Below are 11,389 nucleotides of genomic sequence, written 5' to 3'. Positions count from 1 at the left end.
TGTGGGACAGCCACTGCCATAAGGCCTTTAAAACTATCCGTCTCCACCAGACGGAATGACAGCATTTCAAAGGCGAGTAATTTAGAAATGCTGGCATTCAGGGCTAGGAAACGCGGGTGGGTAGGGGGGTACTTCCTCTTCCTCTCCAGCGTTTGGGAGATGGAGAGCTGAACTCTTCCGTGGGACATTGTGGAGATGCTTGGTGACCCAGGTGTTGGTGTTGCTGGCAAATCCTCTGTTTGCAGGGTGGTAGGTGGCACTGTCACTCCAGAGGTGGATGAAGAGACCGAGACTGCAGCAGAAGAGGAAGCAGGAGGAGCCAGAGACCTTTCTTGGTTTTTGAGGTGTCTACTCCACTGCAGCTCGTGCTTTCCACTTAAATGCCTGGTCATACAGGTTGTGCTCAGGTTGAGAACGTTTATGCCTCGCTTCAGGCTCTGATTGCACAGCGTGCAAACCACTCGTATCTTGTCGTCAGCACATTGTCTGAAGAACTGCCACGCCAGGGAACTCCTTGGAGCTGGCTTTGGTGTGCTCGGTCCCTTGCTGCGGTGGGCAGTAGGAGGCGTACTGTCTAGAGGACGGCCACTCCGCTTTTGCACCCTGCTCCCTCTTCTGCTGTGCTGGTGGCTCTGTGCGACCTCCGCCTCTTCCTCCGAACTACATAGGTCACTCGCATGACCTTGATTCCATGTGGGGTCGAGGACCTCATCGTCCTCCACATCATCTTACACTCAGTGTTCACCCCTGCCTTCCTTGTCGGTCTGCACACTTTTGAAAGCCCCAGCAGTTGGCACCTTTGTTTCGTCATCATCCGAGACATGCTGCGATGGTCCCATGTACTCATCTTGAAAGATAAGTGGTTGGGCATCGGTGCACTCAATCTCTTCCACTTCTGGGGCAGGGCTAGGAGGATGGCCCTGGGAAACCCTGCTAACAGTCATCAAAAAGCTGCAGGTGCCAACTGTGGTCTTTCAGCAGGAGACTGGGTGGGAGACAATGTGAAGCAACTGGATCCACTGTCAGCAACCCAATCTACTATCGCCTGTACTTGTTCAGGCCTCACCATTCGTAGAGCAGCATTAGGCCCGACCAAATACCGCTGCAGGTTTTGTCGCCTACTCGCATCTGAGGAAGGGGTTTCACTTGTGCGTGTAGCTGGCACAGTTCGACCACGTCCTCTCCCTGCAACAGGATCTCCCCCAGCAGCACCACGACCTGGGCCACGTCCCTTATTTGATGCTCTCCTCATATTTTTCGAATTTAGGATCTTGCCCTAAATGGGTGTTTAATACACTGCTCAAAAAAATAAAGGGAACACTTAAACAACACAATGTAACTCCAAGTCAATCACACTTCTGTGAAATCAAACTGTCCACTTAGGAAGCAACACTGAGTGACAATCAATTTCACATGCTGTTGTGAAAATGGGATAGACAACAGGTGGAAATTATAGGCAATTAGCAAGACACCCCCAATAAAGAAGTGGTTCTGCAGGTGGTGATCACAGACCACTTCTCAGTTCCTATGCTTCCTGGCTGATGTTTTGGTCACTTTTGAATGCTGGCAGTGCTTTCACTCTAGTGGTAGCATGATACGGAGTCTACAACCCACACAAGTGGCTCAGGTAGTGCAGCTTATCCAGGATGGCACATCAATGCGAGCTGTGGCAAGAAGGTTTGCTGTGTCTGTCAGCGTAGTGTCCAGAGCATGGAGGTGCTACCAGGAGACAGGCCAGTACATCAGGAGACGTGGAGGAGGCCGTAGGAGGGCAACAACCCAGCAGCAGGACTGCTACCTCCGCCTTTGTGCAAGGAAGAACAGGAGGAGCACTGCCAGAGCCCTGCAAAATGACCTCCAGCAGGCCACAAATGTGCATGTGTCTGCTCAAACGGTCAGAAACAGACTCCATGAGGGTGATATGAGGGCCCGACGTCCACAGGTGGGGGTTGTGCTTACAGCCCAACACCGTGCAGGACGTTTGGCATTTGCCAGAGAACACCAAGATTGGCAAATTCGCCACTGGCGCCCTGTGCTCTTCACAGATGAAAGCAGGTTCACACTGAGCACATGTGACAGACGTGACAGTCTGTAGACGCCGTGGAGAACGTTCTGCTGCCTGCAACATCCTCCAGCATGACCGGTTTGGCATTGGGTCAGTAATGGTGTGGGGTGGCATTTCTTTGGAGGGCCGCACAGCCCTCCATGTGCTCGCCAGAGGTAGCCTGACTGCCATTAGGTACCGAGATGAGATCCTCAGACCCCTTGTGAGACCATATGCTGGTGCGGTTGGCCCTGGGTTCCTCCTAATGCAAGACAATGCTAGACCTCATGTGGCTGAAGTGTGTCAACAGTTCCTGCAAGACGAAGGCATTGATGCTATGGACTGGTCCGCCAGTTCCCCAGACCTGAATCCAATTGAGCACATCTGGGACATCATGTTTCGCTCTATCCACCAACGTCACGTTGCACCACAGACTGTCCAGGATTTGGCAGATGCTTTAGTCTAGGTCTAGGAGGAGATCCCTCAGGAGACCGTCCACCACCTCACCAGGAGCATGCACAGGCGTTGTAGGGAGGTCATGCAGGCACGTGGAGGCCACACACACTACTGAGCCTCATTTTGACTTGTTTTAAGGACATTACATCAAAGTTGGATCAGCCTGTAGTGTGTTATTCCACTTTAATTTTGAGTGTGACTCCAAATCCAGACCTCCATGGGTTGAAAAATTTGATTTCCATTTTTAATTTTTGTGTGATTTTGTTGTCAGCACATTCAACTATGTAAAGAACAAAGTATTTCAGAAGAATATTTAATTAATTCAGATCTAGGATGTGTTATTTTTGTGTTCCCTTTATTTTTTTGAGCAGTGTAGTAGAATAGAACGACAGTATGTAAAGGGTGTTTCTCACACAGCCTGAACCAGACTAGGCCTCAATTAAAAATTTCTTTGCCCAAAATCACTGTATTTCAAATGCCTGAATCAAACCCCTGTATGTAGAGGGTGTATCTCACAGGGCCTGAACCAGTGTAGGCCTAAATTAAATATTTCTTTGCCCAAAATGGCTGTATTTCAAATGGCTGTATTTCAAATGCCTGTATTTCAAATGCCTGAATCAAACCCCTGTATGTAGAGGGTGTATTTCACACGGCCTGAACCAGTGTAGGCCTGAATTTAATATTGGTCCACCAAATGGCGGTATTTAAAATCTCTGAATGTAACCCAAATGTATTAAGGGTGTATCTCACAATGACATCTACATCAAAGGCTGCCAACTAAATTTTTTGTGCCCAAACGAGTCTTTGTTTAACAACAGAATTTGACAGCAGTATATAAGCCTGTAATTTCACACGTGCTGATGCTGCAAGGCCTGAAAATAGTGTTTTTTGTCAAAAGTGTGTTTTTAAAACCCCAGAAAATGATGGTTTATTTCTAGCTTAAATTGCACACTGACTAATCCAGATGTTGTAGATTGCCAAAAAAGTGTTTTTTTGGTAACAGAATATGAAAGCTGTATATATTAAACTTGAATTTAACACTTGCAGATCAGGAAAATACAGTTTTCTGAAAAAAAGTGTGTTTTTCAAACCCCAGAAAATGATGGGTGTATTTCTAGCGTAAATTGCACACTGACTAATCAAGATGCTGTAGTTTGCCCAAAAAATTGTGATTTGCAATGTCCCAAAAGCTCAGATGCAGTGCTGGTGCACTGAGCTTGCATAAAATGGCTGCCGCCCACCTAACTAACAGAATTATAAAAATATTTTTTTTTTTGGTCAATGGGCTCAGGGCAGGGTAAAACGATTGTGCCCTGCACCCACACAACTATTTCTCTGTAGATCGCTGAGTTAGATTCTCTCCTATTCTCTCCCTGAAATCACAAGTCCAGCAGCATCCTCTCCCTACACTTGTAACCGCAGAGTGACGTGCAGCGCTACGTGACTCAAACTTATATAGAGTCTGAGTCACATGCTGCTCTGGCCAATCACAGCCATGCCATTAGTAGGTATGGCTGTGATGACTTCTAAGGTCAGACAGTTAACCGGTTGTTGACAGCCTTTAAAAAAGCGCCAAGAAAGCACCGAACCCGAACTTTTACTGAAATGTCCGGGTCCGGGGTCCGAAAATCTTAAAGTTCGGCACGAACCCGAACTTTACAGTTCGGGTTCGCTCAACCCTAGTGATTGATAGCATTCTATGTGTAAGTGAGTATACAGAGATATCTGTCAGTTACTGATAGCTGTACATGGGGAGGTCTTATCAATGACTGATAGCATTCTCTGTGTAAGTGTGTATGCATAGATAGCTGTCAGTCACAAAGTTGTATACGGGGAGGTGTTATCAATGATTGATAGCATTCTCTGTGTAAGTGTGTACAGAGATAGCTGTCAGTTACTGAAAGTTGTACACAGGGAGGCCTTTTTGCAGCGACCGGGTCCGCAGGGGCAACACGTGAGGATACGACGGGCCGATGGGGGTAGTAGTAGTTTTTGGTAGTCACGGTTATCAGAGCCTCCCTGGGCCAGCGTGCAGTGATGGGAAAGACAGTACTAAATCCTCCGGGGCACTCTCTATTTGTCCAGGAACTCCTGCCAGATGGTAGATGAGGTGCCCTTGATGGTATGGGTTTGAAGTGCCTTGGCGGCAGGGTCCCTGGTGTTTGTGACGTCAGCACCGTTAGGTGCAAATGAAGTTGGTAGAAAGGATGAGGAGTCAATTGTAGAAAACAACATAACTTTTACTAAATCGCTTGTCTTCAGGTAGTCACTACAGTCCATTAGTACAGAAGAAGGTAATAGTTAAAATATCAAATATGTTACAATCCTCTTATCAAGCTGGGCAGTTGTCAGTTAAGGAGTTTTCCTAAGGCAATTGCTCTAACAGGCTAGAAATAGATTGTTGCTGATATAGTTTTACACTAGGTCCACTTGCTAGCACTCAGGTACTGAATATAATGTTTTCTTACTTATGTTGAGCAATCCAATAAGGGCGTTCTCCCTAGTGCCAGGCAAACTCTCTGCTACATTATTTATGCAGGATGCTCTCCTGAAGATGTTTAGGTCCACTATGTCCATAGAGGCATGTGGTAAAGGACAATTAGGCGCCTTTCATCATCCGGCTGTGTCCAGGTACTTTTACAGTAAGTCTCTCCCGGTCACTGGTGCTTGTGAAGTCCATTGGCTAATCTTAGCTCTAATCTCCACTAGACTTTCTCTATATTCAGACATAGACTTTACTTGACTGTGCTGTGCTGTTATAAATACTTTTTGTCCTAGGCTTGATCAGGCCCCAGAGGGTGAAAAGGAAGATACATTGTGGACTGGGCCTGTTCTGCTCCTCCATACACTTACTTCCTGTCTCCTCTCTCTCTTAATTCTACTTTAACTCTCACTTCCTTCAACTAACTTTATTAGCAAACTCCAACTACTTATATAGATGATGCCAGCACCACCTAGGGGCGACTAGATGAAATAACACTGCCAGCCTGGTATTAAGAATTACAATACATTCAGAAATGCATTCAATACAGACGTAGAAATTTAAAGTGTCCCCTTGTACACACATAAGTGGGACGCATTGTCTGTGTAATTGTGTATACATAGATAGCTGTCAGTCACTGGTAGCTGTACACGGGGGAGGTGTTATCAATGATTGATAGCATTCTCTATGTAAGTTTGTATACAGATATAGCTGTCAGTCACTGATAGTTGTACACAGGGCGGTGTTATCAATGATTGATAGCTGTCAATTATGAGTAAAACGCCCACTCTTTTCACACAAAATTATATATCAATCTGCTCAGCTCCTCCTATAACATGCTGCCTATAGATTGCTCTGCAATTCATGGTGACAGGTCTCTTTAGGAATACTTGCTGGGTGTGATTGCAACGCCCTGCAAGGGGTCATTACCACTCTTTTTATCCCTCCACTATCTTTAATGGTGCACCATGTATCATCTTGTGTATTTATCCCTAGATCCTACAGCATGTGTAATTGTATTTCTGATTTTATGACTGTTCAAGTGTATTGTGCCTGGTTCACCAGCAGATGGCAGCAATCTTGGCAGAGCTAGTTTCCCTGGAGTGGAACCTTCTATCCATTCCAGCCCTCTCTAGAGACGGATGTGTTAGTTAGATGCAGTCTAGTCTACCCCTTCCAAGGGTAAGGGTGTGTGATAACAAAAACAAATACAGGTGCACTCTGCGGTCCTACTAACCCTCGTACTAGTGTAAAATTGAGAATTAGCCAACATTTCCTACTTGGAGGACATGTCTGAGCACCTGTAATTCGCCCACTGGCTCCTGGTATTGCCCATACGGCCCAGGTAGGTTTAGCGTTAGGTTCCCGAGCTACTTGAGAAACCTTGGCGCGGTGCTCGGGCTCAGACATGTCCTCCAAGTAGGAAATGTTGGCTAATTCTCAATTTTACACCACTTATAAAGTTATTGGCATTTCATATGGAATTCGTCTACTTCAACTGCCGGACGGAGCGCTATATTCACCAGGCTCGGGCGGTTCGGGAGGAAACTACCGAATGTGGTTTAAAGATACTTGGTTTCCTTGCACATGTGCATTCATGGAGGAGCTTTGACCCACTCTCCAGGCTAAGCTGAAAGCTTGTAAACCTGAATGGCGTGTGACCCCTTTAACTCAATTAATTGCTGCAGCCAAAGGGTTAGAACTAGACATGAAGAAAAACCCTACTCCGGTTAAATACATGGGGCAGGGCACTGATCCCAAACCCAAATGTGACTTTAAATCTTACATTTGAGGCAAACCAGGTCACATGAAGAAAGATTGCAGGGCTCCCAGGAAACCTAGAGACAACAGTGGCCAATTTAGTCCACAATCACCACCGTCTTCAGACTAGGATACTGGTACCCCCGTGACGGTTCTGCCTGTAAAAGTAGAGTCCATGGGCCCCCAAATACATATCCCGGTATCCCTAGGAAATAAAAAGGCAGTACCATTCCTGGTCGACACGGGGCAGCCACAACAGTTGTTGAACAGAACTTTTTAAAACCCTATCAACTCAGTCCATACCACGTCCCAGCTATGGGTTTCACTGGGGAAACCGTGTTTGTCCGTGAGTCTGAACCAGTCAAACTAAAAATCAAAGACAGTACTGTTATCACTCAAATTTTGCTAAAGGATAATCTCCTTGAACCTATTCTGGGAACTGATGTGCTCCAAGCGCTCGGGGTCAGTATCCATCTACACCCAGATGGGACTGGTCACATAGGCTTTAGAGTCCCAGAAAAAGTTCTCTGCCCAATGATGGATTCTATTACGGTGGCTGAATTAAACCTTCCTGATTGGACAGAATCTAAAAAAGAGTCTGCTCAGCCAGGTGCCTGAGAGTCTTTGTGCTACCTCAAAGATGGATATAGGCAAATTACCTGTGTCCCCTGTGTTAGTGTCTCTAAAGCCCGGGTGTCAGCCCCCGCAAGTTAAACAGTACCCATTGAGTCACGCTCAGGACATAGCAGTGTCCAGCCAAATAGATGATTTTCTCTGAGCAGGTGTTCTCATCAAGACTGTGTCCCCGGCAAACACTCCCCTATTTCCAGTGAAGAAGGCCGTTAAGGGTCAGCCAATCACATATCGAATGGTCCATGATCTTCGAGAGGTCAACAAAGTCACAGTCCTACAAATCCCAATAGTGCCCAATCCGCATACTCTGCTGTCCCAAGTTCCGTCCACAGCTACCTGTTTCACTGTGATTGACCTGGCAAATGCATTTTTCAGTGTACCTCTGCATCCAGATTGTCAGTATCTTTTTGCTTTCACTTTCAAGGGGAACCAGTATACATGGATTGTTTTACCCCAGGGGGCCCAGAACTCGCCCACCATGTACAGTCAGACCCTACAGTCTGTCCTAGCCAACTGGTCCCCTCCTGGAACTGTGATCTTATTGCAATATGTCGATGACTTACTTTTGTGTGCTGAAACAGAGACCAGTTGTCAAGCCGCGACTCTGTCACTCCTAATTTTTCTCCAAGAAAATGGGTGTAAAGCTTCTAGGCATAAACTGCATGGTGCCCGGCACCTTACCCCTGAACGAAAAGAGGCAGTGGAAAAGATTCAGGTGCCCAGAGGAGCACAGAACTTGAGAGTATTTTTGGGTCTTGTCTCATACTGCCGTCCCTGGATACGGATGCAAACTGATGGTATTTGTCAGACGGATCCGGATGTGGATCCTCCTGATAAATGCATTGAAATACCGGATCCATCTCTCCAGTGTCATGCAGAAAAACGGATCCAGTATAATTTTTTTCTTGCATTTTTAAAGGTCTGCGCATGCGCAGACTGGAAAGCCGTATCCGTTTTGCCAGAACACTTAATGACAGATCCGGCACTAATACACTTCATTGTAAATTAATGGCGGATCCGGCATTCCGGCAAGTGTTCAGTATTTTTGGCTGGAGATAAAACTGCAGCATGCTACAGTATTTTCTTCGTCCAAAAAACGTAAAAGGGACTGAACTGATGCATCCTGAACGAATGTATTAGGATCATACTGATCTGTTTTTTCCAGTATTGAGCTCCTAGGACAGAACTCAATACCGGAAAACAAAAACGCTAGTGTGAAAGTACCCTAAGTGTTGTCAATGCTGGTTGGATTGCACTAGGGTTTTCCACAGTAGCAGCTCGGTTTGTACAAGGGTGCATTATTTGTGCATTAAATAATCCTGGTCAAGTGGTGAAGACTCCAAGCAAGCACACCCCGAGGCCATTTTACCCATTTCAGAGATTGCAGATAGACTATATACAGATACCTAAGGTAGGTGTGTGAGTTTTTGTTCTTGTGTGTGTTGATCTCTTTTCAGGATGGCCGGAAGCCTTCCCAGTAGCAAAGGCAAATGCAAAGAAATTGGTCAGTGAGCTGATATGCAGGTACGGTGTTCCTGAAGTCATTGAGTCAGACAGGGGGTCCCATTTTACAGGAGAAGTAATAAGGGAAGTCATGCAGGCGCTAGGGCTCACTCAAGCATTTCACACGGCCTACCATCCCCAAAGTAGTGGCCGAGTTGAATGCCTCAACGGCGTCATCTCATCCCGCAAAAAATGAGACCCTCCCTAAGATATTCGCCCAAAAACTGAAAAAAACTATGGCTCTCAGAATATGGAGACACTAAAAGATGATTTTTTTTTTTTTGTTTCAAAAATGATATTGTTTAAAACTTACATAAATAAAAAAAAATTATACATATTAGGTATTGCCGCATCCGTATCGACCGGCTCTATAAAAATATCACATGACCTAACCCCTCAGATGAATACCATAAAAAATAAAAACTGTGCTAAATTAAACAATTTTTTGTCACCTTACATCACAAAAAGTGTAATAGCAAGCGACCAAAAAGTCATATACACCCCAAAATAGTGCCAATCAAACCGTCATCTCATCCTGCAAAAATCATACCCTACCCAAGATAATCGCCCAAAAACTGAAAAAACTATGGATCTCAGATATGGAAACACTAAAACATGATTTATTAATTTTTTTGTTTCAAAAATAAAATCATTGTGTAAAACTTACATAAATAAAAACTATACATATTAGGTATTTCCACATCTGTAATAAGTTACTCTATAAAAATATCACATGACCTAACCCCTCAGATGAACACCGTAAAAAAATAGAAACAAACAATGTAAAATAAGCCATTTTTTGTCATATTACATCACAAAAAGTGTAATAGCAAGCGATCAAAAAGTCATATGCACCCCAAAATAGTGCCAATCAAACCGTCATCTCATCCCGCAAAAAATGAGACCCTACCTAAGATAATCGCCAAAAAACTGAAAAAACTATGGCTCTCAGACTACAGAGACACTAAAACATGATTTTTTTTTTGTTTCAAAAATGAAATCATTGTGTAAAACTTACATAAATAAAAAAATTGTATACATATTAGGTATCGCCGCGGCCGTGACAACCTGCTCTATAAAAATACCACATGATCTAACCTGTCAGAGGAATGTTGTAAATAACCAAAAAAAACGGTGCCAAAACAGCTATTTCTTGTTACCTTGCCTCACAAAAAGTGTAATATAGAGCAACCAAAAATCATATGTACCCTAAACTAGTACCAACAAAACATCCACCCTATCCGTAGTTTCTAAAATGGGGTCACTTTTTTGGAGTTTCTACTCAAAGTGAAATTTTGAAATTGTATCTCTATTTTCCATTAATTCTTGTGGAACACCTAAAGGGTTAACTACGTTTGTAAAAAAATCCGTTTTGAATACCTTGAGGGGTGTAGTTTCTTAGATGGGGTCACTTTTATGGAGTTTCTACTCTAGGGGTGCAACAGGGGGGCTTCAAATGGGACATGGTGTAAAAAAAAAAAACAGTCCAGCAAAATCTGCCTTCCAAAAACCGTATGGTTTTTCTTTCCTTCTGCGCCCTGCCGTGTGCCTGTACAGCAGTTTACGACCACATATGGGGTGTTTCTGTAAACTACAGAATCAGGGCCATAAATATTGAGTTTTGTTTGGCTGTTAACCCTTGCTTTGCAACTGGAAAAAAATATTAAAATGGAAAATCTGCCAAAAAAGTTAAATTTTGAAATTGTATCTATTTTCCATTCATTCTTGTGGAACACCTAAAGGGTTAACAAAGTTTGTAAAAACAGTTTTGAATACCTTGAGCGGTGTAGTTTCTAGAATGGGGTCATTTTGGGTGGTTTCTATTATGTAAGCCTCACAAAGTGACTTCAGACCTGAACTGGTCCTTAAAAATTTGTTTTTGGAAAATTTCTGAGAAATTTCAAGATTTACTTCTAAACTTCAAAGCCTTGTAACGTCCCCCAAAAATAAAATGTCATTCCCAAAATGATCCTAACATGAAGTAGACATATGGGGAATGTAAAGTAATAACTATTTTTGTAGATATTACTATGTATTATAGAAGTAGAGAAATTGAAATTTGGAAATTTGCAAATATTTCCAAAGTTTTGGCAAATTTTGTATTTTTTTTTTATAAATAAAAATTATTTTTTTTACTCCATTTTACCAGTGTCATGAAGTACAATATGTGACGAAAAAACATTCTCAGAATGGCCTGGAAAAGTCAAAGCGTTTTAAAGTTATCTATCACCACTTAAAGTGACACTGGTCAGATTTGCAAAAAATGGCCTTGTCCTTAAGGTGAAATAAGGCTGTGTCCTTAAGGAGTTAAATACCTATATTGGCCTCTTGTTCCCATAAAACCCAGCTCTCAGTGGAGTGAATGTCTCTTCAGCTCCTGTCTCTAGTGAGTAATGACTCTAGCAGCAGGAGCTGGGGGAATTCCCAGACAGGCTGGCTGTGATTGGTGAAAACACTTGCTGTATGAGAAGCTGACTGTGATTGGTCTAGACTTCTGCCCAGCAACAACA

Source organism: Bufo bufo, chromosome 1 (genome assembly GCF_905171765.1).
Source record: "Bufo bufo chromosome 1, aBufBuf1.1, whole genome shotgun sequence".
Lineage (NCBI taxonomy): Eukaryota > Metazoa > Chordata > Amphibia > Anura > Bufonidae > Bufo > Bufo bufo.
Note: the sequence above shows the minus strand (reverse complement) of the source record.